The 27,690-nt window shown below is 41.8% G+C and overlaps 1 non-coding gene across 1 annotated transcript; it reads left to right on the forward strand.

Annotated features, from left to right (window-relative positions):
* Positions 1-12,060: 12,060 nt before the first annotated feature.
* LOC145403879 (5S ribosomal RNA) lies at positions 12,061-12,179 on the forward strand. Its single transcript, XR_013898072.1, has one exon. It is a non-coding gene; the product is annotated as a 5S ribosomal RNA (ribosomal RNA).
* Positions 12,180-27,690: the final 15,511 nt, after the last annotated feature.

The following is a 27,690-nucleotide window of genomic DNA, read 5'->3' on the forward strand; positions in this document are numbered from 1 at the left end:
GATTAAATATTAGAAGTAATGGAATACCTTGGAAGGTCAAAATCAAGGCCACGGATTTTCATAGGGCTATAACTTAAATCGGTTGAAGATAGAGATATTTGCTATTATCAGCATACATGAACTCCCATATGGGCTTTCATTTAGCACCAAGACTTTTGACTGAGTGACCTTGAAAGGTCAAACTCAAGGTCACGAATATTCAGGGGGCTGTAACAAGAAACTGGCTGCAGATAGATATTTACTATTATCAACATGTAGGAAGCCCCACATGGGCTTTTTATTGGTACCATGACCTTCGACCTTAAGTGACCTTGGAAGGTCAAACTCAAGGTCACGGATATTTAGAAGGCTATAACTCGAAACTCTTAGAGGATAGACAAATATTTACTAGTATCAACATACAGGAAGTCTCATATGGTTTTTTAATTGGTACCATGATCTTTGACCTTAAGTGACCTTGAAAGGTCAAACTCAAGGTTATGAATATTCAGGGGGTTATAATTCAAACCTTGTTGACGATAGAGACATTAACTTTCATCAAGATATTGGAAGTCACATATGGGCTTTCTTCTGGCACCATTACCTTTGACCTTGAGTGAGTTGAAAGTTTACAAGTTCCATTTCATTTACACCTTTACCTTAGACATAATTGTTTACTGACACCAAATGGCAGTATCGATTCAGTATTTAACAGCAATGAAAGTTAAGGTAAAGTATATGATGTATATTCTAATTTCCACTCGATTAATGCTGGCATGCCACAAAGATCAGTTCTGGCTCTAACCCTATTCTTAATTCATATTAATGATCTCTTATGTACTGCATCTCTTTGGAACTCGCTTCCTCTGAGTGGTTTCTCCCCAAAATTCAACCTACGACATTCTATTCAAGTCCAATTGTTACAGATTTTGTATGAATGGAGGACACCTGTAATTTGGTGTATGGATTACCACTTTTTGTATTCATTTGTTTTTCCTTCATCGCTGTCAAGCGAGGTTTGTTGTGCCTGGCACCACTTGTTACACTTTATTTCCCTGTATAATCTAAGCATAAAGGCTTTTCCATCTATTTTTTCCGTAAATCATCTGATTTCCCCTACTGTATATGCTTTATTCTTTTTCTCCGTTCATATGAAAATAAACTTTCTTTTTCGTCTGTCCTTTAACTTATTTTATCAAAATATTGAAGCATATCCCACTTACTTTTCCCCAAATCATCATTACCATGCTTTATAAATTTTCCCTTCCAGTACAGAAATAAACCTTCTTTTCGTCTCTCATATAACTTAAACAGTTTTTGTGATTCGGACCAAACTTGGTAGAGGGTATGAAGGTCAGTTAATGGTCTAACTACTGTAGACTAAACTTTGTTGGATGATTTTAGGGGAAGCAAGGATAAAGGGATTCTGTTTTGAGAGAAATCCATCAAAGGTCAGGATCACAAAGAAAAGTCAAAGACTGAGGAGCATAATAATTAGCTCTTGATCAGATTTGGTGAAAAGGTTAGGGGGCAACAAACTAGGATGAAATTCGATTGTGAGAACAACAAGTCAGACTCCCAAGGTCACAGAGCAAGACCATCTCAAACATTTCTCATCAGATTCTTATCAATGTTGATGAAAGTGTTAAAAGGCAAGCAAGGATAAAGTAATCTGAATTTGAGCACAGTCTATTAAAGGTCAAGGTCACAAGGCAAGGTCAAATGTTTGACCTTTAAACCGTTTGGTGAGTGCAGATGTTGCACCCTCTGAGCGCTCCTTCTTGTTTGTGTTTATTTCCTTATATCATTAATGTATTACGGCCTTTCCCACACATTTTTCCAGCATAGCTGGGTCTTTCGGGTGTGGGCAATCAGGCAAGTTAGCTGCCTACTGCGACTGCAACACAATGGCGAGGTGTTCAGGAAGGTAGCCAAAGAAACCTTGATGGACTCTGAAAGAACAATAATGACCCCCAGTCCCGTGTAGCCCTTAAATGGGCAGGGGGTGCTAAGAATCTCACGGTTGCCTCAATTACTATCTAATTCCTTTGTCAATGCAAAAAATACAATTAAAATTGGTAACTGGAATGTGAGAACGCTAAATCATGACGGTAAAATCGATGAGTTAGTGAAGGTTTTTCAAAATTACGGACTTGATATTTGTGCTCTGACAGAAACTAGATTAACTGGAGTCGATAAGTCGGATTTGGAGGATGGTATACGTTTATTGATATCTGGTCGACAGAACGGAATGCATTATCAGGGAGTAGGATTGTTGCTGGGTTGTAAAGCAAATAAGGCTTTATGTGAGTGGGATCCTATAGATGAGCGATTGCTATACGCACGGTTTAAATCAAATCATGGCAACATCAGTCTGTTTGTGTGTTATGCACCTACTAATGATGCACTCGATGAAAGGAAAGACACATTTTATGAAAAGTTGCAAGAAGGAGTAGGAAGAGTACCTAGACATGATGTTTTGATCTGCGTTGGAGACTTTAATGCAGTAATGGGCTGTTCAAATGAGGGATTTGAGGCATGTATGGGTAAGATGGGAGTTGGTAGTAGGATGAGTGAAAACGGAGTGAGGTTTGGAAGCTTCTTTCTAGCAAATGACTTAGTCATCGGGGGCACACTCTTTCAGCATTGCAATATACACAAGACAACTTGGGTGTCGCCGTGTGGAAAATATAAAAATCAGATTGATCACATCGCTATCAGTAGGAGGCATAGAAGTTCTCTGCTAGATGTTCATGTTAAACGGGGAGCGGATATTGGTAGTGACCATCAACTCAGCATTGCAAAAATAAGGTTTAAACTTAAAAATCAGAAGAAGGAAAAATCTGGTGTTGGTAGATACGATATTGTTAAGCTTAGAAGGGAAGGAGAAGAAAAGGAGGAATTCAGATTAGAATGCAGAAATAGGTTTTTGGTGTTGGAAACGTTGGAAGAGAGGGAAAGAAGTGTAGATGAGATGTGGGAGGATGTGAACAAAGTTTTGCATGAGACTGCTGAATGTACGATTGGAAGGAGACATAGATTCAGGAGAAAGAAATGGATATCAGAGGAAAAGTGGGATATGATAAAAAAGAGAGGTGAGGCTAAATTGAGGAGTGAAATGCAATGCGTTGATGAACGAGAGATTGAATTAGCAAGAGCTGCGTACTGGAGTTTGAATTCAGAAGTAAGAAGGTTAGCTAGGAGAGATAAAAGAAGATGTGTGGATGAAAAAGTTGCAGAGACTGAAATCCTAATAAACAAAAATGATGGACAGAGTCAAAGAATAGCATATGAATCGATTAGAGAACTGAGTGGTAATGCAGGTAAACGCAAGGAAATACCAATTAGAGACAGGGAAGGAAATTTATTGACCAAAGATGGAGATATTAAAAATAGATGGAAAGAGCATTTTGAAACAGTTCTTAATAGACCAATACCACCAGAAGAGGATATACCGTCTGCTCAGGAAGATTTAAATATAGAAACAGGAGAGTTGAGGCTTGCAGAAGTGGAGAAAGCAGTAAAACAGTTAAAGAATAATAAGGCACCAGGGGAGGATGGTTTATTTCCGGAAATGTTTAAAGTGGAGAGATAGATTAATAATGATCTTGACCAAGCTATTCAATAAGATATGGGTGACGGGGTTACTACCATCAGTTTGGAAGAATGGTGTAATTGTTAAAGTTCCGAAGAAGGGAGACCTGAGTGAATGTGGTAATTGGAGGGGAATCTCTTTGTCACCGATAGCTTTGAAAGTTTTCAGTAGAGTGTTGTTAAATAGGTTGGAGCCGGTGGTTGAGGGTATTCTGAGGGATGAACAGGCTGGTTTTAGAAAGGGACGTGGTTGCAATGATCAGATCTTTATAGTTAGGCATTTGATGCAGCAAGTTAATGAAATGAGAGTACCGTTAAGTCTTTGTTTTGTTGATTTTGAAAAGGCTTTTGATAGTGTTTCGAGAGAGTCTATGGGGAAGATCATGAGACATTATGGAATACCAGAGGAGTTTGTGAGGGTCATTATGAACATGCATGAGGACACATTTTGTAAAGTGATGGTTGATGGTTGTCTGAGTGATTCGTTTGAAGTCAAGTCCGGAGTAATTCAAGGTGGTGTTCTATCGCCTTTACTATTTATATTGGTCATTGATTACCCTATGAAACGTGTTGGAACAGAAACCGGTGCAGGTATACTTTGGGGAGAGAACAGGAAACTTTTGGATTTAGATTATGCAGATGATATAGTTTTGATTTGTGATGGGCCAGAAGAGATGCAGAGAGTGTTGGACTGTTTGGTGAGTGAAGGTCGCAAGGTGGGTTTGGTTATTAATTGTGGAAAAACTGAAATAATCAATATGAATATGGAAAATGCGCAGGAATGTGTAATTGGAGGTATGGTTGTAAAACAAGTTGATAGGTTTAAATATTTAGGTACTTATTTAGCCAAGGATGGTTCTTTGAACTTTGAATTCGAGGAAAGGTTAAAGAAGGCTAATCAGGCAATGGGAATGCTTAAAAATATTTGGAATAATAACAATTTCTCTGTGCATACAAAAATCAAACTTTATAAGGTAATGGTTAGGAGTATCTTTATTTATGGACACGAGTCTTGGTACAGCACAGTGACTATGGAAAATAAATTCTTGGTGTTTGAAAATAAAGCACTTAGAAGAATATTAGGAGTTAAGTGGTGGGAAAGGATACCAAATAGTAGAATTAGAGAAATAACGGGAGTGCAGCCGATCGATGAATATGTTAGATTCTCACGATGGAAGTGGCTAGGACATGTGTATAGGAGACAGGGAATAGTACGAGGTACACCAGGGTGGGTGGCACCTGGTAGGAGAGGTAGAGGAAGGCCAAAAGAGACGTGGGTGAGGACAATGAGACGGGAAGCTGGAGATGAGTGTTGGGGAGATCTTGAGGAGTTAGCACAAGATAGGATGTGGTGGTGTGAGTTCATCGAGGCCCTATGCATCCCCGAGGGTGCCACAGGAAATGATTGATTTTCTATCCTTTATTGTCAAAAATGAACCATGTACTTCATCTAATTTTACCTCCTATCCACAAACTCAGTGCACTCTATTTCCCTGTCTCCTCAACAAAGTAAAACAGTTTTCCCTTTGTAATGGAAATGTATTAGTTTTACACAGTTTATTGCCTTACATTAATTCCTTCTTCCATGGGATTATGTTAGCATTCCCATAAATTTTCATTACATTGTTCTTCAACAGTCAGTGTAAATTTACTTCCACACATATTTATTTGCCCCCTCCTTATTTTCCTTTGTTATTAAAACAGATTAGCTCCCGTACAGTTTTTCATCAAAATAAATCTGTTTTCACTGAGCTGATTTCCCCGCTGTATTTATCTCTATCATCAAACAACAACAATTGCAGCAACAACTATAACAACAACAACAGCAACCATCACCACCACCACCAAATTACCCAAGCTTGTGTTCACAGGCCTCGTCCTATCTTATTGCTCTTTTCTTCACCCTCGTCACCTCAGTCCTTGACTTTCTTCATGATCTATCTTCATCGTCTTATTTCTTCTTTTCTCTCTTCCGCTCATCGCTTTCATTTCTCTTCCTCCTCTTCTCCTCTTATCCCTCTGCTCCCCTCCCCCCTCCTTCATCGTCTTCTCTGTCTTCACCAGTCCCCAACACCTTCGCCTTATCCTACCATCCATCATGGTAACCCCGTCTGATCTCCCACCCTAAGAGCGGACTTCGCTACCCTACCCCTGGGGGTGGAGGGTCAAGTCAGGCTTGATGGCCATATTCTAGCTGGCACAGGAGACTTTGTGGCAAGTCTTCCTTAGCTATTTATTTGGACAATGTACCTGAGCATTTTCCTGTTTCTCTCTTATATCGTTTCAGTATCTGTCTAGTTGGCATTAGTAACATAAAAGAATAAATCGATATGTACTCTAACACTGTATACGAAGAAACTCCTAAGGAAGAGATGCTGCGATATTTCCCAGAGGTACTTATATGCTCCTGAGATAAAAATAACCTGAGTAGACTCTAAGGGAAGAATCATGCCCACATTTAGAAAAATTATCCACTAGGGGAAAAAAAAAAAAAAAACAGCCTCAACCTGATCTTTTTTTTTTTTTTGTACAGATAATGAACAGATGAAGGACAAACAAATTAGATAAAGAAAAACTTCCAAACACCATATTACAGGTGTCATCCATACAAAAACAACAAATCTGTAACAGTTGAACTTGAACTCCAGTAGGTTGAAGCTTCGGGGGAAACTAATCTGAGGAACTGAGTTGCAGAGAGAAGCAGTTTGGGGGAAAAAAGGAATTCTGATAGGCAGAACTTCTTCAATATGGCAGTGTGACAGTCAAATCATGGACGCTACGAGATGATCGTGTAGCACGAGGGAAGCTGTGAAGTGGTGCAATGTATGCAACTTTCTCTGAGCATTTGCCATAAAAGTATCTGCAGCATAATGCTAGGGAGGCAATGTTCCGTCTGACTTGCAGGGGAGGTATGTTAATATGTTAATGTAGGGTTACTAATTATTCTTACAGCTTGGTTGTGAATTTTGTCCAGTTGTTTTTGTGCAACCTCTCCGCATCTACTTCACAAGGGTGATCAATATTCAAGCTGAGAGGGCGCAGGACTCATGTAAATTAAAGCTAACTGCTCGTCAGTGAAGAAGTTACCGATTCAGTACAATAATGCGTTTCTATCAGGCGGTTTTACCAAGTGACTTACTGTTATGTGAAAGGTCCAACTGCGGGGGTATTGTTAAGTGAAACACCAAGAATATCAATACGTTTAGAGAGGGGAATTATGGGTGCACTGACGGCAATATAGGAAAAGGGCAGTATCAGTCCATTAGTAAATTGGGTATATTTGTTTTTCTAGCATGTTATTGTGTACCCGTTCATGTACAGTAGCTTAGACAGACTTACACCTTTCTCATATATGAATGGAGACGGAACACATTCGTGAACATATAGCAGGGCGAGTAGAAGAGAGAGGGAGGGGAGGTAGGATGGGATGAGAAGGGAGTAGAGGAAGCAGCAGAACACTCGCTATGAGTTTTATTACTCAGTCTCATTTCAGTAAAATCGTCTGGCATTGCCTGAAATATAATGCCTGAATTGTTCTAATCATGAAACCACTGATGGTGACAATATTAACATTCGAAAGCTCTTTTGACTCAGCTGACGGAAATCGCCTGAGTGTTGCCTGACAGTTGCTTCAACGATCAGAAGGCTAGTTCCTTCACTGAGGTGAAAGATTTTCCATTCTGGTAAGGCTACAACCGATCCTTTTTTCAATTTACGAAGGACATCTAAGTTGTACTTACTCGTCCGGAAACAGCATCAGCTTTTTGAAATCAGATTTTTTTTTAATGGTGTACAAAGCAAGGATTTCCCCCCTAATAAATAAGCACTTGACAATTATATGGCCTTTATTATGTTTGAGATGTGATTAATAAATACATAAATACGTGTAGATTGATTGAATAACTGAATACACAGCCGATTAATTGAAAGACAGCTGCAAAAACAGAGATACAGTACCTGAATTACTGTATATCTTCATTTGGTATCATTATCTTATCTACAAAAACAAATATTTAGTTATAATCAGAATTATCGTAAGTTATATCAGCCAAGCTCTCGATCAGCCTGATTTTCCCCGTTAACTTTGTCTTTTTTTTATGCAAGGAAGAAGGAACCAAAGGCCAGGAGCCCGCAAACCATTCCCTCCAAGAAAAAAAAAAAATACAAAACAGAGCCAAATTCAAGATCCGTTCATTTCGAGTTGCCTGGACATGCTGCGTTTGAAAGACTGGAGATCATAGGATGTAGGAAATAATGACAGAAGGAGACAGTTCCAGAGTATACCTGTTGCATAAATGAAGGACTGGAAGTAACGGTGAACTCTTGCCTTTGAGAGTTGGATAGAAAAGAGATGAGAGTTTGTTGCTACAAGAGTACTACGCGCCCGACGTAGAGGTGGAGGAATGCAAGCAGAAAGTTCAGAGGAGCAGTAACAATTGAAGCAGTGACAGAAGAGAGATAAAGATGTAACACTGCGGCAAAGAGACAGAGGATGAAGGAAACCAGTAAGAGGAGGAGAGTTAATGAGATATAAAGCCTCTGACTCCACCCAACTGAGAAGAGCTGTATGTGGGGAGCCTCCACACACATGAGAGTTGTACTCTACACAGGGGCGAATAAAACTTATGTATAAAGTCAACAACTGTGCAGGGGTAAAGAAGGTACGGAGTCGGCTTAGCACACCAAATTTCCTGGAAGCAGACTTTACAAGAGATGTAATATGAACTTTCCAAAATAAGTCCCAAGTGAATGACACCCCAAGCATGTTCAAGGATGATGCAGGATTGAGCTAGATATTATTAAACATTAATGGGTACTCCTGTGGAAGATTTTGTCGGGTTGACTGGTGTAAGAACTGAGTCTATGATGCATAAAAAACAAGATTATATGTACCCCAGTCAGAAATACAAGCCAAGTCAGACATTAGGTGTGCCATAGCCTCATCCCTTGTTTGTTGAAGAAACTGCTGAGATGGACGTTGCAGGAACTGAATGGCAAGGTGAAGGGTGGAATCATCAGTGTACGATTGAATAGGGTTAGTTGTATAGCTTAAAAGGTCACTGATGAATAAAAGGAAGAGTGTTGGCCATAGGAGAGAGCCCTGAGGAACACCACTGTTGACTGATCTAGGAGAAGAACGATGGCCTTCTACAACAGTGGCTATTGAACGACCAGAAAGGAAGCTATAGATGAAGGCACAGATAGCAGACTAAAAACCAAAAGAAGGCAGTTTGGAAATTACAGATTTATGCCAGACTCGATCGAAAGCCTTTGAGATGTCAAGTGCAATGGCAAAGCTTTCACCAAAGTCCCGAAAGGAGGATGACCAGGAGTCCGAAAGGTAGGTGAGAAGATCGCCAGTGGAGCGTCCCTGACAGAACCCATACTGACGATCAGGAAGAAGGTTGTGATAGGAAAGACACTTTAAATTTTTTCTGTTAAGAATTGACTCGAAAATTTTGAGAAACAGAATGTAATGGACTATAGTTAAAGGGTTGGGAACAGTTACCCTTCTTTGGGACTGGCTGAATGAGAGCAAACTTCCAGCAAGAAGGAAAGGTACAAATTGATAGAAAAAAGCAAAAAAGTTTACCCTAGGCAGCGTGTAAGCACAGAAGCACAGTTCTTGAGGACAACAGGAGGGACTCCGTTAGGCCCATATGCCTTGTTAGTATTCAGGCCAGTGATGCCAGAAAATATATCAGCTGAAGAAATTTCAATGTCAGCCATGTGGAAGTCAGAGGGGGAAGTGATGGAGAAACAGCACCGGAATCATCTAAGGTGGAATTGGAAGAGAATGTTTGAGCGAAGAGATCTGCTTTATCAGTAGAAGAAATAGCTACAGAATCATCAGAATACAAAAGAGGAGGGAAGAATGATGAGGTACAGTAGTTAGAAAGGTTTTTGGCAAGGTGCCAGGAGTGGGAAGAATTCGAGTTGGAGAGTTGAGAGCATTTAGTACGGATGAAATTATTTTTAGCAGAGCAAAGAACAGACTTAGCACGATTCCGGGCAGAAAGATAAAAAATATGTGATTCATGGGTGGGTTGGTTCTGGTACCTTTTATGGGCTCTTTCCTTGTTGTGGACAGCATTAAAACAAGTGTGATTAAACCAAAACTTGCTTGCATTAGTCAAAGGATATGAGAAGGGAATGTATGCTTCCATGCCCGAGAGAACAACCTCCGTAATGTGCAAGGCACACTCAGGTGGCTCCCGGCCATGGAAGCAATAATCATTCCAGGGAAAATTAAGAAGTACTGCCTGAGGGCATCCCAATCAACAGCTCCAAAGTGGCACAATCGACATTTCATTGGAGGGTTCACAGGCCGTACCAGAGCTATAGGACAGGTTAAGGTAATTAGGTTGTGATCGGAGGAGCCCAACGGAGAGGAAATGTTAACAGAGTAAGCAGAGGGATTAGTTGTATGGAAGAGGTCAAGTATGTTGGTGCTCTCTACAAGGCAGTCAGGGACACGGGTAGGGTGCTGTACAAGCTGCTCTAGGTCATTAAGGATAGAAAAGATGTAGGCCTGTTCACCAGGTGGATCAGTGAAAGGAAAGGAGAGCCAAAGGTGGTGGTGAACATTGAAATCTCCTGGAATGGAGATTTCAGAGAAAGGAGAAATCGATAAAATTTGTTCCATTGTAGAAGTAAGATAGTCGGAGAATTTTTCATAGTCAGTAGAATTAGGGGATAAGTAAACAGCACAGATATATTTAGTCAGCGAATGACAGGAAAGCCGACGCCAGAGAGTAGAGAATTCAAAAGAATCAAGTTCAGGAACACGAGAGCAAGATAAATCGTTGCGTTCATATACACAACAGCCACATTTGGCTTTGAAATGAGTATAGAGAGAGTAGGACAGTACAGAAATGGGTGTGCTTTCAGTTGCCTCAGACAGCTGAGTCTCAGTTAGGAAGAGAAAGTGAGGTTTAGAGGAGATATGGTGCTCAACAGAACGAAAGCTAGAGGGGAGGCCGCGATTGTTGCAGAAATAAGAAGTGGGTCAGACAGTGGTTCCAGGCCGCTTGTTGAGTCGTTACCGGGAGAGGGACGGATGGTGGGGGCATTTGTGCCCCCCTTCCCCGGGGACTTTGAGGCTTGGTTAGTTGTCGCCATTTTTCTAGCCTAATTTTGGAAAGGAAGTGTAGTGTGTACTGTGCTATGTAGTTTGGTGCTGACAGTTAGAGATTCTTGTATTAGAGAGCATGCTGGCCTACTCTCTGTGTTACTGAAACACTGAAAATGTTCAGCAAAGGGGGATGGCCAGGAACTAGTCCCGTTAGCTGATGAAACGGGAGCTCCAGCTCTCATTGTTATCAGCTTTCCATCCACCTTGGGATACTGTCCTGCTCGACTGGTGCTACAGTGTACTCCTACCTAAACTCTGACTCATTATCGCTGAACTATACGCTCATCTCCAACCTCGACATCTCTATTAACCCTCAGTACTCTTATTGGATAAATACTTCTTTTGGCTTAAAATAACCTTCACCTTCGTCCCCGGTACACTGTTGATTATTATTAGGCTACTTCTGTGGGTTTGAGAATAGCAACGAGTTTATCGCCTTAATCTCAGTACTTCTGTCGGCATGAAAATCTCACTTCCTCGATCAACTTAAATATCTCTGTACCTTATAGGCTTAAAAACATCAGTCTTACGACCGACTTGAGAATATCATTACTTCCAATTAAACTTAGAGATGAGACGTATCAAATTCGTTCATTCTTGTTCCCCTTAGAGTTTTTTTTTTTTTTTTTTTATCTTATGTTGAATTTGTCGGTCTTTCGAAAGGCCTTATAATCTCAGTACCTCTGTGGGTCTGAAAATCTCATCGTCTTGATCAACTTCAATATTTTGGTTCCTAGATCAGCTTGAAAATCTTCTCAGTTGAACCTTCACACTCACTTACTTCTATCTTCATTAGTTTCTTTAGTCCGTCATCTCATGCCTTGTCCCTTTCCTCCGATCTTCTCCATGTCTCTTCTTCCTTCCCCTATCTCCTTGTCTCCTCCTCCTCCTCCCATCCTATCTTTTCTTTGCCTTCCTCCCAGCCTTATGTCTAATTATTTATTCTTTCCGACTTCACCTCCTCCTCCACCTTGACTCCCACCTCCTCCTCCTCCTCCTCCTCTTCCTCTTCTTCTTCTTCTTCTTTTTCTTCTTCTTCTTTTTCTTCTTCTTCATATTCTTCTTCTTCCTCCTCCTCCTCCCTTCTCTGCATCTCCTGCACCCTGCCTCTCACCTCTTGGTCAAACCTCTTCCTCTTCCTCCTACCTGCTATTCCAGGTCAGTTTTTGCTCTATATTACGTGGCAAGGAGAGAGAGAGAGAGAGAGAGAATATATATATATATATATATATATATATATATATATATATATATATATATATATATATATATTCCAGGTCAATTGTCTTTTTGCTCCATATTAAGTGGCAAGGAGAGAGAGAGAGAGAGAGAGAGAGAGAGAGAGAGAGAGAGGAGACGGCCATACCACGTTGAGTACACCGCTTCCCGTCCGATCAGCGAAGTTAAGCAACGTTGGGTCTGGTTAGTACTTGGATGGGTGACCGCCTGGGAACACCAGATGCTGTTGGCATCCCTACATGTCAAGTGGGGTTGGTGGAGGATTAGTGTCCCTCCCTGTAAAACAATTAACTCTAAGCCATTGGCCACCCCGTCTGGGATACATGGCGTCTGGCAATGAATGAATGTATGAATGAATGAGGAAGAGGAAGAGGTTTGACCAAGAGATGAGAGGCAGGGTGCAGGAGATGCAGAGAAGGGAGGAGGAGGAGGAAGAAGAAGAATATGAAGAAGAAGAAGAAGAAGAGGAGGAGGAGGGGGTGGTGAAGTTGAAAAGAAGAAATGAATAGACAGAAGGCGGGGAGGAAAGCAAGGAAAAGATAGGATGGGAGGAGGAGGAGGAGGACGAGATAGGGGAAGGAAGAAGAGACATGGAGAAGATAGGAGGAAAGGGACAAGGCATGAGATGACGGACTAAAGAAACTAATGAAGATAGAAGTAAATAACTGTGAAGGTTCAACTGAGAAGATTTTCAAGCCGACCTAGGAACCAAAATATTGAAGTTGATCAAGACGATGAGATTTTCAGACCCACAGAGGTACTGAGATTATAAGGCCTTTCGAAAGACCAATAGATTCAGCCTAAGATTAAAATAAAAGAAACTAATATGAACAAGAATGAACGAATTTGATACGTCTCATCCCTAAGTTTAATTAAATCGTCTTGAGCCGGTTAAAACAAACCAGAAGAATCAATGTCTTCCCCAAGAGTACGGGTAATAATACTGTATGGAGGCAGCAAGAATAAGCCTGTAGTGTGTGACACCAGATCCAAGGGCTGTGGTTCCACGGCTTCAGTCACAACAATCACCTTCTCATGATCACATATTCTCTACTTCATCCCAGCCAGCGTCAGATGATTTAGTCAACTGAGGGTAAGACACAGGAGCCTAAGACGTGAATAACAGCACCATCAACCCTCTCAAGGCAGGAACAATTTTCGTATTCTATTTCAGTTAATGCAGGACGATTATAGTCTCGTGAGTGAGTCATAGGGGCCTGGGAGTGACAAAAATGTCACACATCAGCCTGAATCAAATAAAACTCACATGTGTTATCGGTTTCTGCAAAGTGTATACTCGTAACAAGGCAGCAAAGGTCAGGTTGAAAGAAATGAAAAAGAAGAAAAAATAAGTGAAGAGGGAGCCAAAGAGTTATAGTTAGCGCACAGTTCTACGAGTAATGGTCATTCTACCCGTGGTTCATTGTTATAGCACAAATAGTGCATCATAAACCATACATGATGTTAGTAACTTACACTAACATTTTACATTTACGTTTGCATCAGGTCGCACTAATCCTTCCACGGCAATGGCGTCTCTTGTTTTGTTCCTGCTATTTCAGAGCATATGTATGCAATTTATACAAGTCTGGGGGTTAATGGAGATCGTTTCTAGCACCTCCTGTTCGAAATATCTCTCCTATCTGAACAGAATCGTCTGGTAACTGCAAGTAAACAAAATAATTACGCCACCATACTATAGGTTTAAACTATTCACTACGATGACGGTTATATTTTGTTCTTGCTGCTGCCAGACGATTTATATATCACGGTTGCATTCAGCAGCACAGTGAAATAGGTCACGTAACACATTCCACTGTCTCAGCCAGAAGAGAAGTGTCGGCACATTTTCCCTCATTAATGTACACGTATGTCCATATTACCATACATTACTATTTACTTTGCAACAGTTCACATTACCACTCTAGGGATCCCATGACGTAGCCTCAGATATATAAAAATCGTCAGCCGTTTGCAGCACATTTCAGGCATGATATTACCAGTACGTATGCCCGTATCAGCAAACATTTAGCATTTTACATTTATATTGGCATTAGATAACTCGTTCACCGCAATGGTATATTAGTCATCGATTCTTCCTACCTTCAGAGGATCATATTTAGTTTAGGATGGACTTGTAAAACTGCAAGTGTTGTTATGGCATTCATTAATATTTTCACATCCAGAGATCCTACCTAATCTCAGCACAGTCCTCGGCAGCAGCGAGAATAAAATGCAAAGTTCGTTCTCTGACTGAAGGGTTTCCGTGCGATGACGTTTTTGCCTGATTCCTTGCTAACACCAAACAATTTTTTATAGGCACCTATGTCCGTATCACCATACATTATACTGGATTAGTTCACTTGTGAAACAGTGAGCTCAGGCTTTCATGACTCCCTCCCACCCGTATAAAATCCTCCTGCATTGGTATCATATTGCAGACAGGATACCACCAACGTGTATGTCCTTATCACCATACACTAGTTTTTACCATTTACGTTACAATAGTTCTCATAAACACTCGCATGATGCATTACTATATCCATCTGAGTAAAATCACTCCGTACTGGCTGCGGTAGAATGCTGAAGTTATCTTGACAAGAGAAACAATGGTACAGTTGCCGTCAAGTGGAGCGAAACACCTAGCTCAGAAACGCGGTGGTAGGGTCCTCATCGCAAGTGGTAACACTGGCGTGCCGTCACCGATCTTTTCCCAGTGGTTCACCCTAGTGTAAATGCAATGCGATCCAGTGTTTCGAAACGTACATATTCGTTTAACCTGTTGTGTATACTTGCCTACAGAAATGATAATACAGAATAAAACAACAATATGGAAAGCGTAAAAATTATAAATGTACCCATCATTCCTTTCAGTTATTGCTTCATTTCTTCTTTGAAATGTGATATTCAGCGGTGAGTTATTTGCGTGCTGCTCATTTTACATGACAACATGGCTCTCTAGCACATATTATAGCACTGACAGATACTCGTATTCATCCTTAGGCCGTTGATTTTTTTTTTTTTATGGCGGTCACTACCACACCCGGCACACCCCACGCATCCACTCACCAATCCATCTAATACTACAACCCACCCCAAGCCACTCCACACACCCCACCCAACCAAACCTCACGTCCAATAACACCTATTCTGTCCATCCACCGTCACGAATTTGCGCGATCGTATTTATAAATTCGTGACATTATACTTCAGTGAGAAAACCATGAATTCTAGTAGAATTCCCACTGCGCATCACTCAGTTCAACCGTTCTCGTATTCACTCCGATTGGGATGGTTTTCAGAACATTTCTCACTGTTTCACAAGTGATCATTCTTATGCACGACATATGTGCCTTCACTGAGTGATTTATTGTGAGCGTATATCGTTCACCCTTTCTCGTTGACCGTTGACTTAGGCCATGCTTTCTTCCTGCAAACTCGGCCAGCCTCTACATCTTTCAACTGTTTGAATTTAATCAGCTTTGAGTCGTCGCGAGAATAGGACCGTTTGTGCACAGCGTGAAGAGCGTCTTCGTTGTACAGCGAGTTCCTGAATCTCCACCTAGACAGTGAATTGGCGAAGCCGGCTTAGCGAATTGCAGCGTTGATGTCCAGCACAAGCGCCCAGTCTCTTCGCTCAGCTCCCCTCCACTGACCAGTATTTCTTTTCGTTTTTCTAGGCTTAAGTGTGTTTAGCTTTTGAATGAGGGAGTAAGTGTATTCTCCTTGTTATTTTGAATTCAGTTTTGAGATTCATATGACGTAAATTTATTTTCAGTGTAATCATTAAATTTACAGTTTTATCTTTGAGCTTAATGTAATTAAACTCGTGTTTTATTTCTCCACATTAAACTTATTTTACATGCCGTTCCTAGTTTGCACAAACTCTTCACATTAACCTTAACTGGTACTTGGGCCAGCTCTTTTGTATCAAACTTAAATCCGTTGTGCCAGCCAGGAATTATGCACCAGCAAGAACTAGTTTATTATTATTAGCATTAGTTATTGATTGTCAGGGGTGGAGTCACTTTCTCGTGAGGCTAATAGTACTACTAACAGCACTCGTGAGTATTTTTTTTTTTTTAATGCGAGGAAGAAGGAACCACAGGCCATGAGCCCGCAATAACAGTTCCCTCCAAGAGAAGAACAAAACACAAGAGAGAGCCAAATTCAAGATCCATTCATTTCGAGATGCCTGGACACACTGCATTTGAAAGACTGGAGATCATAGGCAGCAGGAAATACAGACAGAGGGAGACAGTTACAGAGTTGACCTGTTGCATAAATGAAGGACTGGGAGTAATGGTTAACTCTTGCATTAGAAAGTTGGACATAAAAGGGATGAGAGTTTGCTGCTAGACGGGTGCTAAGCGCCCATCGTAGAGGTGAAGGAATCCATGCAGGCAGTTCAGAGGAGCAGTGACCATTAAAGTAGCAATAGAAAAGAGATAAAGATGCAACAGTGTGGTGAAGAGACAGAGGTTGAAGGGAGTCAGTAAGAGGAGGAGAGTTAATGAGATATAAAGCCTCTGACTCCACCCTATTGAGAAGAGCTGTATGTGGGGAGCCTCCCCACACATGAGAGTTGTACTCTACACAGGGGCGGAAAAAAAAAAAAAAAAACGTATAGAGTCAACAATTGTGCAGGGGTAAAGAAAGAACGGAGTCGGCTTACCACACCTAATCTCTTGGAAGCAGATTTTACAAGAGATATGATCTTTCCAAGCTAAGTCCCGAGTAAATGAAACCCCAAGCATGTTCATGGATGATGTAGGATTAAGCTGAATATTATTAAACATTAGTGGATATACCTGTGGAAGATTTTGACGGGTTGATAGGTGTATGAACTGAGTCTTAGATGCATTAAAAACAACAAGATTATTTTTACCCAAGTCAGAGATACGAGCCAAGTTAGACATTAGGTGTGTCATAGCCTCATCCATTGTTTGTTGAAGTAACTGCTGAGATGGGCATTGCGGGACCTGAATGGAAAGGTGAAGGGTGGAGTCATCAGCGAATGAGTGGATAGGGTTAGATGTACAGCATAGAAGGACATTGATGAATAAAAGGAAGAGAGTTGGTGATAGGACAGAACCCTGAGGAACACCACTGTTGATAGATCTAGGAGAAGAATGATAGCAGCGGCTATAGAACGACCAGAAAGGAAGCTGGTGATGAAGCCACAGATAGAAGGATAGAAACCGTAAGAAGGCAGTTTGGATTTTAAAGATTTATGCCAGACTCGATCGAAAGCCTTTGTGATGTCAAGTGCAGTGGCAAAGCTTTCGCCAAAGTCCCGAAAGGAGGATCACCAGGAATCTGAAAGGTAGGTGAGAAGATCGCCAATGGAGTGTCCCTGACGGAACCCGTACTGACGATCAGAAAGAAGGTTGTGATAGGAAAGATGCCTTAAAATTTTTCTATTAAGAATTGACTCAAAAATTTTTGAAATATATGATGTTTAAGCAATTGGACGATAGTTGGAGGGTTGGGAATGGTCACCCTTCGTTGGGAATGGCTGAATGAGAGCAAACTTCCAGCAAGAAGGAAAGGTACAAGTTGACAAAGGCGAAAGAGTTTGCCTAGGCAGGGTGTAGGCACAGAAGCACAGTTCTTGAGAACAACAGGAGGGACTCCATCAGGCCCATATGCCTTGTTAGTATTGAGGCCAGTGATGGCAGAAAATACATCAGCTGAAGAAATTTTAATGTCAGCCACGAGGAAGTCAGAGGCGGGAAGTGATGGAGGAACAGCACCTTAATCATCTAAGGTGGAATTGGAGGAGAAAGTCTGTGCGAAGAGATATGCTTTATTGGTAGAAAAAATAGCTACAGAACTATCAGAGTAGAAAAGAGGAGGGAAGGATGATGAGGTAAAGTTGTTAGAAAGGTTTTTGGCAAGGTGCCAGAAGGAGTAGGAAGAATTCGTGTTGGAGAGTTGAGAGCATTTAGTATGGATGAAATTATTTTTAGCAGAGTGAAGAACAGACTTAGCACGATTCCAGGCAGAAACATAAAAATGATGTGATTCAGGGGTGGGTTGGCTCTGGTACCTTTTGTAGGCCCTCTCCTTCTTACGGACAGCATTAGAACAAGCGTGATTAAACCAAGGCTTTCATGCGTTAGTCAAAGGATATGAGAAAGGAATGTATGCTTCCATGCCCGAGAGAATAACCTCCGTAATGCGCAAGGCACATTCAGATGGCTCCCGATCATGGAAACAATAATCATTCCAGGGAAAATCAAAGAAGTACTGCCTGAGGACCTCCCAATACGCTGCTCCAAAATGCCACAGATGACGTTTCCCTGGAGGGTCCACAGGCCATACCAGAGTGATAGGACAGGTTAAGGTGATAAGGTTGTGATAGGAGAAGCCCAATGGAGAGAAACGATTAACAGTGTAAGCAGAAGGATTAGTTGTAAGGAAGAGGTCAAACGTGTTGGAGCTCTCTCCAAGGCGGTCTGGGATACGGATAAGGTGCTGTACAAGCTGCTCTAGGTCATTAAGGATAGAAAAGATGTAGGCTTGTTCACCAGGTGGATCAGTGAAAGGAGAGGAGAGCCAAAAGTGGTGGTAAACATTGAAATCTCCTAGAATGGAGATTTCAGAGAAAGGAGAAATGGATAGAATGTGTTTCATCGTAGAAGTAAGATAGTCAAAGAATTTTTGATAGTCGATAGAATTAGGGGAGAAGTAAACAGCACAGATATATTTAGTCAGAGAATGACAGGAAAGCCGAAGCCAGGGTGTAGAGAATTCAGAAGAATCGAGTTCAGGAACATGAGAGCAAGATAAGTCGTTGCATATATATACACAACAGCCACCTTTGACTTTGAAATGAGTATAGAGAAAGTAGGAGGATACAGAAAAGGGTTTGCTCTCAGTTGCCTCAGACAGCTGAGTCTCAGTTAGAAAAAGGTGAGGTTTAGAGGAGGAGAAGTGGTGCTCAACAGAGCAAAAGTTAGAGGAAAGGCGCTAATGTTGCAGAAATGAAGAAGAGAGTCAGACAGTGGTTCCAGGCACCTTGAGTCATCACTGGGAGAGGGGCAGAAGGTGGGGGCATTTATGGTCCCCCCCCCCTGGGAACTCCGAGGCTGGGTGATGAGACGCCATGATTTTTTTTTTAATTTTGGAAAAGGAAGTGTAGTGTGTACTGCGCATGTAGTTTGGTGTAGATAGTTAGAGAAATTTGTGTTGTAGAGCATGCTGGCCTCCTCTCTGTGTAACTGAGACACTGAAAAAGTTCAGCAAAGGGGAATGGTCAGGAACTAGTCCTGAGGGCTGATGGAACGGGAGCTCCAGCACTCCCTGTCATCTGTTTATAAATTCTCGTCTTTAGAGAATTGGAGAAGTAAGTCGACGTAAAGTAAAACTTTCTACTTGATTTTCACAAGTCAATTCCTTGTTTCTATTTTCAAGCATCATCTAAGCTTTTTTAATTTATACATTCACATCCCCCCGTGACATCTGGTGACTTCATTCCAGGACATTTACTCCTAGTTCTAAAGTTATTAACGAGATAATACTCACTCACTCACACCTAGGTATTTATCATTAAAGTCTATAGGCACTATCTTACTGGTGGTTATTGATTCATTTCTATTCATTTTACGTAATAGTTTTCCCAGTCAGTTGTTTCTTTTTTAATTTTCTTTCTTTACCAGTTCAACTAGATAAAACTGGTCACAACCACCCTGTGCCTATATTCTTTACTTTTGATTATTTGAATTTCTCTGCAAAATAACAGTCAGTACTCACTCTTTAGCCCACTCAGCCTTGGGTTAGCATCATGACTACTAATATATATGTATAGGAAGCCAAAGATATGGGACTTAGTGACCCCGATCAAATAAAGGAATATATCCTCTCTCGGTTTAGTTATGAGCAGCAACGTGAGAATGATGCTCGTGAAGAGCGTAGAATTCAACGTGAATATGAGCGAGAACAACGCGAATATGAGCGAGAACAGCGCGAACATGAGCGAGCACAGCGCAAGGAACGTGAGAGACAACGCGAACACGAGCGAGAACAACGCGAAAGAGAACGTGAACACGAACGTCCTGAGCGTGAGGCACGTGAGAAACATGAACTTGAGATGTTGAAACCCAAGAGAGACTCCTTGGCTTCAGACACATCTGGTGCAGCTAGCCGAAGCTCCACGAGCGCTCTCCCTGCACATGTTCTGGCGACCCCACACTTCAAGCTTCCTCCATACAAGGAAGGCAAGCGAATCGAACCATTCATAGGTCGTTTTGAAGACATGGCTCAGCTGTACCAGCTGGATGAGGCAGCTAAGCGGCTCCAGTTTCTTAGCCCTGCTCTAGATATTCTCCACAGAATTCGTGGAGACAATCTCACGTATAAGATGATGAAGGCCGCACTCGTCAAAGTGTATGGTCTTACAGTTGACGACGCCAGGAGTCAGTTTATGAGGGTACGTTTACAAGAAAAGGAGACTGCTGTTCAGTTTCTTGATCAGCTTACTGCCTACTTACATGAGTGGATGGAGAAAAATGAAACTCCTTCCACGCATGAGGGGATAATCGACCTTATTCTGCGCACACAGCTAGAAAAGTCATGGCCTGCTGAGCTTATAGCTCTGCTTAAGATCTGCTAGGTAAGGGATGCCAGCCAAATGGTGGACAAGGCTGATGCATTCTTCACTGCGTACGGGTATCAAACTCGTAAGCAACACACCTGGAACAGGAAAGCTGACAAATCTGGGAAATCGTCTCAGACTGAACCCCAGCAACAAGGCCATTCTCAGAATAATGGCCAAGGTCCAAACAAACCACAGAAGAAGGACCAGGGGCAAAATACCCAGAAACCTGAGTGGAAGCGGTACGACAAGCAGAACCCTAACCAGCAGCAGAACCGGTATTTCAAGCAGCAGCAGGGCAAGGACAAACCACGTAACCCTCAGTCAGGACAATCGACTTTAGTGTACTGGAGGCAGGAGGCAAATGCAGCCTTCATTCCGCAACAAGCGCACAGTGGAACCAACCCCACCAGTACAGGTACTTCTCCACGGTTCACTAGTCCCCCAGTGACAGTGAACCCTCCTTTGCAGGTGATCAACTCTCCATCTTCCCAGACAAAGAGTACGACTCCTCCGGTATCTAGTTCTCAGGGCACCATGTTTGCCGCATAATTCATTCAGCAGCCTCATCAATGGCTGGCTGCTTCCTCCACAGGCCCTCCCGCAGGCAACAGTGCCTTCCTTGTTCAGCCAGGGTTTGTGGGAGGCATTCCTGTGAAGCTCCTGAGAGGAGCTGGTTCCTCAGGTTGCTCTGTCAGGCAGAGTCTAGTTAGGCCAGAGGAATACACAGGTTGACAGATCCAAGTTCAGCTTATTGATGGATCAGTGAGATTGTTCCCTGACGCACGTATCCAGGTGGCATCTCCATTTTACACTGGTACGACACTTGCAGTTGTCATGCCAGAACCTTTATTTGACCTTATCATAGGCAATAATCCAGGTGCCAAGTATAGTTGCACCACAGACGACACTACTCAGACTTCGGCTGCAGTAACACGAGCCATGGCTGAGGCTCCAACTTGTGTCACCCCTGTGACCATTGCATTGCCGCAAGATCTGATTTGTAGTCAAGATGTTGTCCAAGAACAACATTCTGACCCGACACTTGCTGCCGTGCGGAAGAAGCAAAAGGGTAGAGTGATAAAGTATTCATGGGGAGGACAAGCCAGGTTCCTTCATAAACAAGGACGGCTCTACCGTGAGTCACGAACATCCCATAGTGAGGTTCGACTGCAGTTTGTCATTCCCGCTAAGTATCGCCAAGCAGTGTTAGAATGGGGTCATTGTTCAGCCTCAGGAGGTCACCTGGGCAAAAGGAAAACCCAGGGCCGTATCCGTGCTGACTTTTTCAGGTCAGGAATGGGACAGGAAATATATAGCTTTCTGCATTCCAGCAACATGTGTCAACTTACCACTAATCAGAGACATGTCCTTCCTGTGCCGTTTGAATCCACACCCATAATCTCAGAGTCAGTTGAGAGACAGGGCAGTGGTGATGTGAGTGTAGACCTGACGTCTCGCCTGTTGGCCCCACAGGACACATTATGTCCAGGGCCAGTACATACATGTATACTGTAGGTTAAGGGGGAAGTTCAAGAACCCCGCAGGAACAATCCGAGGCTTTGTTTGAATTACCTTGTGGTGTCTCGAGCTGTTGGCCTCTCTGAGGATTTCCGGAGAATGCACATTATCCACATGAGTGTTCACCCACGGTGGATGTTAAAATGTGACCTGCCCGAGTTTGCCAATGTTAATTGTAAGTGTAGAGTAGGGTTTAACCCCTACACCGCGGGCTTGTTTACCAATTACCTGCGTGTGCCGCGGGGTTATTTGGGCTCCGACAGACTCTCAAAAAATATTTGCCAAAAATCAGTTATTAGTCCTAGAATAATAAAATTATATATGCTTATGGCACATACCTTCCGCTTTCTCCTGGAATGATTGTTGAGCCTTCGTCGGTTACCGTAGGACTTGTGGAGACCTCTGAAGTAGGGTAACGAAGTCTCCACTTTACACTTCCCGACAACCCGTAATATGATTACCACAGCCAGATACAAACACTATAAACACTATTCTACAATTTTCAAGTAGTTTGGGATCCATACTCAAAAAAAAAAAAAACACTGTGAAAGCAGTGGAAATTACGAGCGCGTCTGATCGTCGCACTGGCACTAGTTCGCTCATGGTAGTCTGTCATTTATTATTCATAAAACCCCTCACACTTTATATTTCTATTACTATATAACACTTATATATATGTACAGTCTTTATCCATAAGTTTCCTTCAGTAGTATTAGTTTATTGTCACTGTAGGGATTCAATTTCTTTCAGTAAAATACGTAGCATTCACTTTCTCGTCCTGTATACTGGCATTGAGAGTGAATGTCACTTTCATCTTCACTCTCATAACTCATAGCATTCAGACATGCTAGAGTGAAACTTTCACTTTCATTACTCCTAGGGTATATACTCGTATTCTTATAATACTACTCATTTACATTTCTATTTACGTTCTCTATTTTATTTACGTTATTTACATTTCTATTTTATTTACACTGTGTTGTGCACTGTCACTTGAAATAACTTATAAAACTGTTTTCCATTGTTCACGTATATTTACATTCATTACTTTCACTTGCTGTTTACACATTATTTACACATTTTACAATTCCACTTGCACTGTTTTACTCAATAGAAAGATCGTAGTCACTCTTTTATCAATTGTCAGCCCTTTACCTCTTTCCACACGAGGTTTAGTAGGGGGTAAAGGTCACAGGGCCATTTGCATGGGGGTGAAAAAAGGCCTTGAAGTCAGCAAGAAGAAACATACGTACTCTCGCTTCGGAAGATGAGAGTGAACTGATAACGGAGGACCAGCGTGGAGGCCTGCTAGGGGTTATTCAGAGTTACCAATATTACTTCTTGAAACAGCTAAGTCTAGCACTGATATGACTGGCAGGAAATCTAGACAATACATTATAAATTTGGTAGTTCCAGGTGACTGTAAATATCACTTAGGCTTCTCCCTTCCCTCCTTACATGTATATTTATTACGAAAATAGATTAGAGGCCTATTTAGGAGATATATATTCAGAGCTACCAATGTTAGATCTTGAAACAGCTATGTCTAGCACTGATATGACTGGCAGGAAATCTAGACAATACATTAAAAATTAGGTAGTTCCAGGTGAATGTAAATATCACTTAGGCTTCTCCCTTCCCTCCTTACATGTATATTTATTACGAAAATAGATTATACGGCATATTTCAAGGGGAAAAAAACAGCGAAAATTAGCGAACGAGTGCACGTGAGGTGTTGTCAGGTGATAATTGGCCAATTCCAGGTGTATGGCACTCTCACTTACCTTATTTCTTTCTTGTATATATTATTTGGTATAAGAATAGGACATAGGGCTTATTTCAATGGATGAAATCAGTGAAAAATTCCAGGGAAGATTTACTTAGTGTAGCACGGCCAGGCAGGCGAGAGGATAGGGTAATGGAGGGGGGGTAGGGAGGGGAGTCAAGAACGGGGAGAAATGGCTAAATTGTCAACAATGGATGGGAGTACAGATGAGATTAGGAGTGCTGACTAGTGTTGGACATTGGCAGTACTGATAGATGATACAAGCCCCCACTTGGAAGCCCGGGTGAATTCAAAATAACACAGAATCACAAAAGCGATGCCCCGCGGTATGATCCCTTGCTCCCAAGCGTCACGAAAGTGACGCCCCGCGGTTAAGGGGTTAACCAGTAAATTATAAGGGTCCTTTGAGATTCTGTCCTGGGACCACATTTCCTGGTTAATAATAATGTAGGTTTAGGGTTTAACCAGTAAACTATAAGGGTCCTTTGAGATTCTGTCCTGGGACTACGTTTCCTGGTTAATAATGTATCCAATATGAAAATAATGGCGACCTCGAATGTACAAAGCTTGGCTGTCACTTGAAATTTTCGGCTAGGGCGTATTTTTTGTAACATAAGTACTGACTACTAGGCAGAGAAATTGTAATTTAATAAAGATTGTTTGTCGCACTGACACTTTTGATGTTCCACCTTGATTACTTTTGCAGGTGCAGCTGGTGGGTGTAGCAATTTTGTCGTGGAGATCAGCTGATCATCTCTGCTGCATGCTGCCGCCTCTTCTCTTCTGCCTCGTAGCCTCTATTTACTCTTGATTTGTATTTTATAATTTTGCACATAGGCACAGTTACACCACAACTGTCACATCTACACCGTGTATTACATACATCACACTACATAACAATTAGCTGTTAATGTAAATGTAGCGAACTTTTCGCCCAGTTTGACCTGAGTACAGGATTTTTCACCGTTGTCACGGAGTTTTTTCCTCAAGCTTGCTTCTATTAACATAAATACGAGGTTTTTATGCTCATGGGCGACTGTGATTTTCTCCTGTAGCAGGATAGTACACACAGCACAGTGTGAATCTTGTGTGACTGAATTAGGATCTATATGTATGTATATCGAACATTTTTCTGAAGAAAAATGATTTTGATGGGGTGTAATGTCACGAATTCGCGTATTTATAAATTCGTGACATTGTACTTCAGTGAGAAAACCACGAATTCTAGTGGAATTCCCACTGCACATCACTCAGTTCAACCGTCCTCGTATTCACTCCGATGGGGATGGATTTCAGAACATTTCTCACTGTTTCACAAGTGATCATTCTTATGCACGACATTAGTGCCTTCACTGAGTGATTTATTGTGAGCGTATATCGTTCACCCTTTCTCGTTGACCATTGACTTAGGCCACGCCTACTTCCTGCAAACTCGGCCAGCCCCTACCTCTTTCAACTGTTTGAATTTATCAAGCTTTGAGTCATCGGGAGAATAGGACCGATTGTGCCCGCGTGAAGAGCGTCTTCGTTGTACAGCGAGTTCCTGAATCTCCACCTAGACGATGAATTGACGAATGCGGCGTTGATGTCCAGCACAGGCTCCCAGTCTTTTTGCTCAGCTCCCCTCCACTGACCAGTATTTCTTTTTGTTTTTCTAGGCTTAAATGTGTTTAGCTTTTGATTGAGCAAGTGAGTGTATTCCCCTTGTTATTCTGAATTCAGTTTTGAGATTCATATAACGTAAATTTATTTTCAGTGTAATCAATAAATTTACAGTTCTTTTCTTTGAGCTTAATGTAATTAAACTCGTGTTTTATTTCTCCACATTAAACTTATTTTACTTGCCGTTCCTAGTTTGCACAAACTGTTCACATTAACCTTAACTGGTACTTGGGCCAGCTCTTTTGTATCAAACTTAAATCCGTTGTGCCAGCCAGGAGTTATGCACCAGCAAGAACCAGTTTATTATTATTAGCATTAGTTATTGACTGTCAGGGGTGGAGTCACTTTCTCGAGAGGCTAACAGTACTACAAACAGCACTCGTGAGTAATTAGTCTCTGCTGTGTACTGCTGAGAAAGTTTAAAAATTCTCGTCTTTAGAGAATCGGTGAAGTAAGCCGGAATAAAGTAAAACTTACTACTTGATTTTCACAAGTGAATTCCTTGTTTCTATTTTCAAGCAACATCTAAGCATTATTATTTCTTAAATTCACGTCCCCCTGTGACACACCATGGCGATGCTCCGAATCACCCCACCCACCTCTCCAACCTCTTCCATCCCACCTACCCAACCAGTTGGCTCAGACACACACTCACACACACACACACACACACACACACACACACACACACACACACGAGACATACAGACAGAAACAGTGACACACAAACACTGTAAAAAAACACGCATACACAGACACACACTTTCTTACATAGACAGATGCACTCACAGACACAAGCACAAACACAGACACACTTGCACAAACAGAGAAGCATGCACACACAGATACACTGACACAGAAACACACTCACACATAGACATGCCAGTACACATAAACCCACCCACTCACACACACACACACACACACACACACACACACACACACACACACACACACACAGAAACAGAGATACGCAAGCAAAGACACGCTCACGTCGAGCAAAGTAATATTTTGTTCGCGCTTTCGTGTGTGTATGCTAGTACACCGTAAATAGATACCACGAGCATATAATTAGAGGTGGTGAGTTGTTTTTAGCACCTTTGTATGGGGGATAGGGAAAACTGCTAGTGTTGTCAATGCTGCTCGTTAAAGTCAAGTATGTGCTTGACTGCAAGTATACTGAACAGTATTATTAATATTATTATTTTATGCAAGAAGAAGGAACCAAAGGCCAGGAGCCCGCAAACCGTTCCTTCCAAGAAAAAAAAAATACAAGAGAGAGCCAAATTCAAGAACCGTTCGAGATGCCTGGACACACTGCGTTTGAAAGACTGGAGATCATAGGAAGCTGGAAATACAGACAAAGGGAGACAGTTCAAGAGCTGGTCTTTTGCATAAATAAAGGACTGGGAGTAATGATTAACTCTTGCATTAGAGGGCTGGACAGAAAAGGGATGAGAGTTTGTTGCTAGACGGGTGCTGCGCGCCCGTCGTAGAGGTGGAAGGATGCAAGCAGACAGTTCAGAGGAGCAGTGACCATTGAAGTGGAGATAGAAAAGAGATAAGGAGGCAAAAGTGCGGCGATGAGACAGAGGTTGGAACCAATAAGAGGAGGACAGTTAATGAAACAAAAGCCTTTGACTCCACCCTATTGAGAAGAGCTGTATGTGGAGAGCCTCCCCGTACATAAGAGTTGTATTCCACACAGGGGTGAATAAAACCGTTGCATAAAGTCAACAACTATGCATGGGTAGTGAAGGTACTGAGTCGGATTAGTGCACCTAATCTCTTGGAAGCAGATTTTACAAGAGATATGATCTTTCCAAAATAAGGCCCGAGAGAATGAAGCACAAGGTATGTTTAAGGTCGATTCAGGAATGAGCTGGGTATTATTAAACATTAGTGGGTACTCCTGTGGAAGATTCTGTCGGGTTGATAGATGTAAGAACTGAATTTTTCATGCATTAATAACAGGATTACTTTTACCCCAGTCAGAGATATAAGCCAAGTCAGACATTACGTGTGCCATAGTCTCATAACTTGTTTGTTGAAATAACTGCTGAGATGGATGTTGCAGGAACCTAATGGAAAGGTGAAGGGTGGAATCATCAACATATGAGTGGATAGGATTAGATGTACAGCTCAAAAGGTCATTGATGAATAAAAGGAAGAGAG

This window comes from Coenobita brevimanus, chromosome 61, assembly GCF_032717465.1.
Source record: "Coenobita brevimanus isolate Jiangsu-jjx chromosome 61, ASM3271746v2, whole genome shotgun sequence".
Classification (NCBI taxonomy): Eukaryota; Metazoa; Arthropoda; class Malacostraca; order Decapoda; family Coenobitidae; genus Coenobita; species Coenobita brevimanus.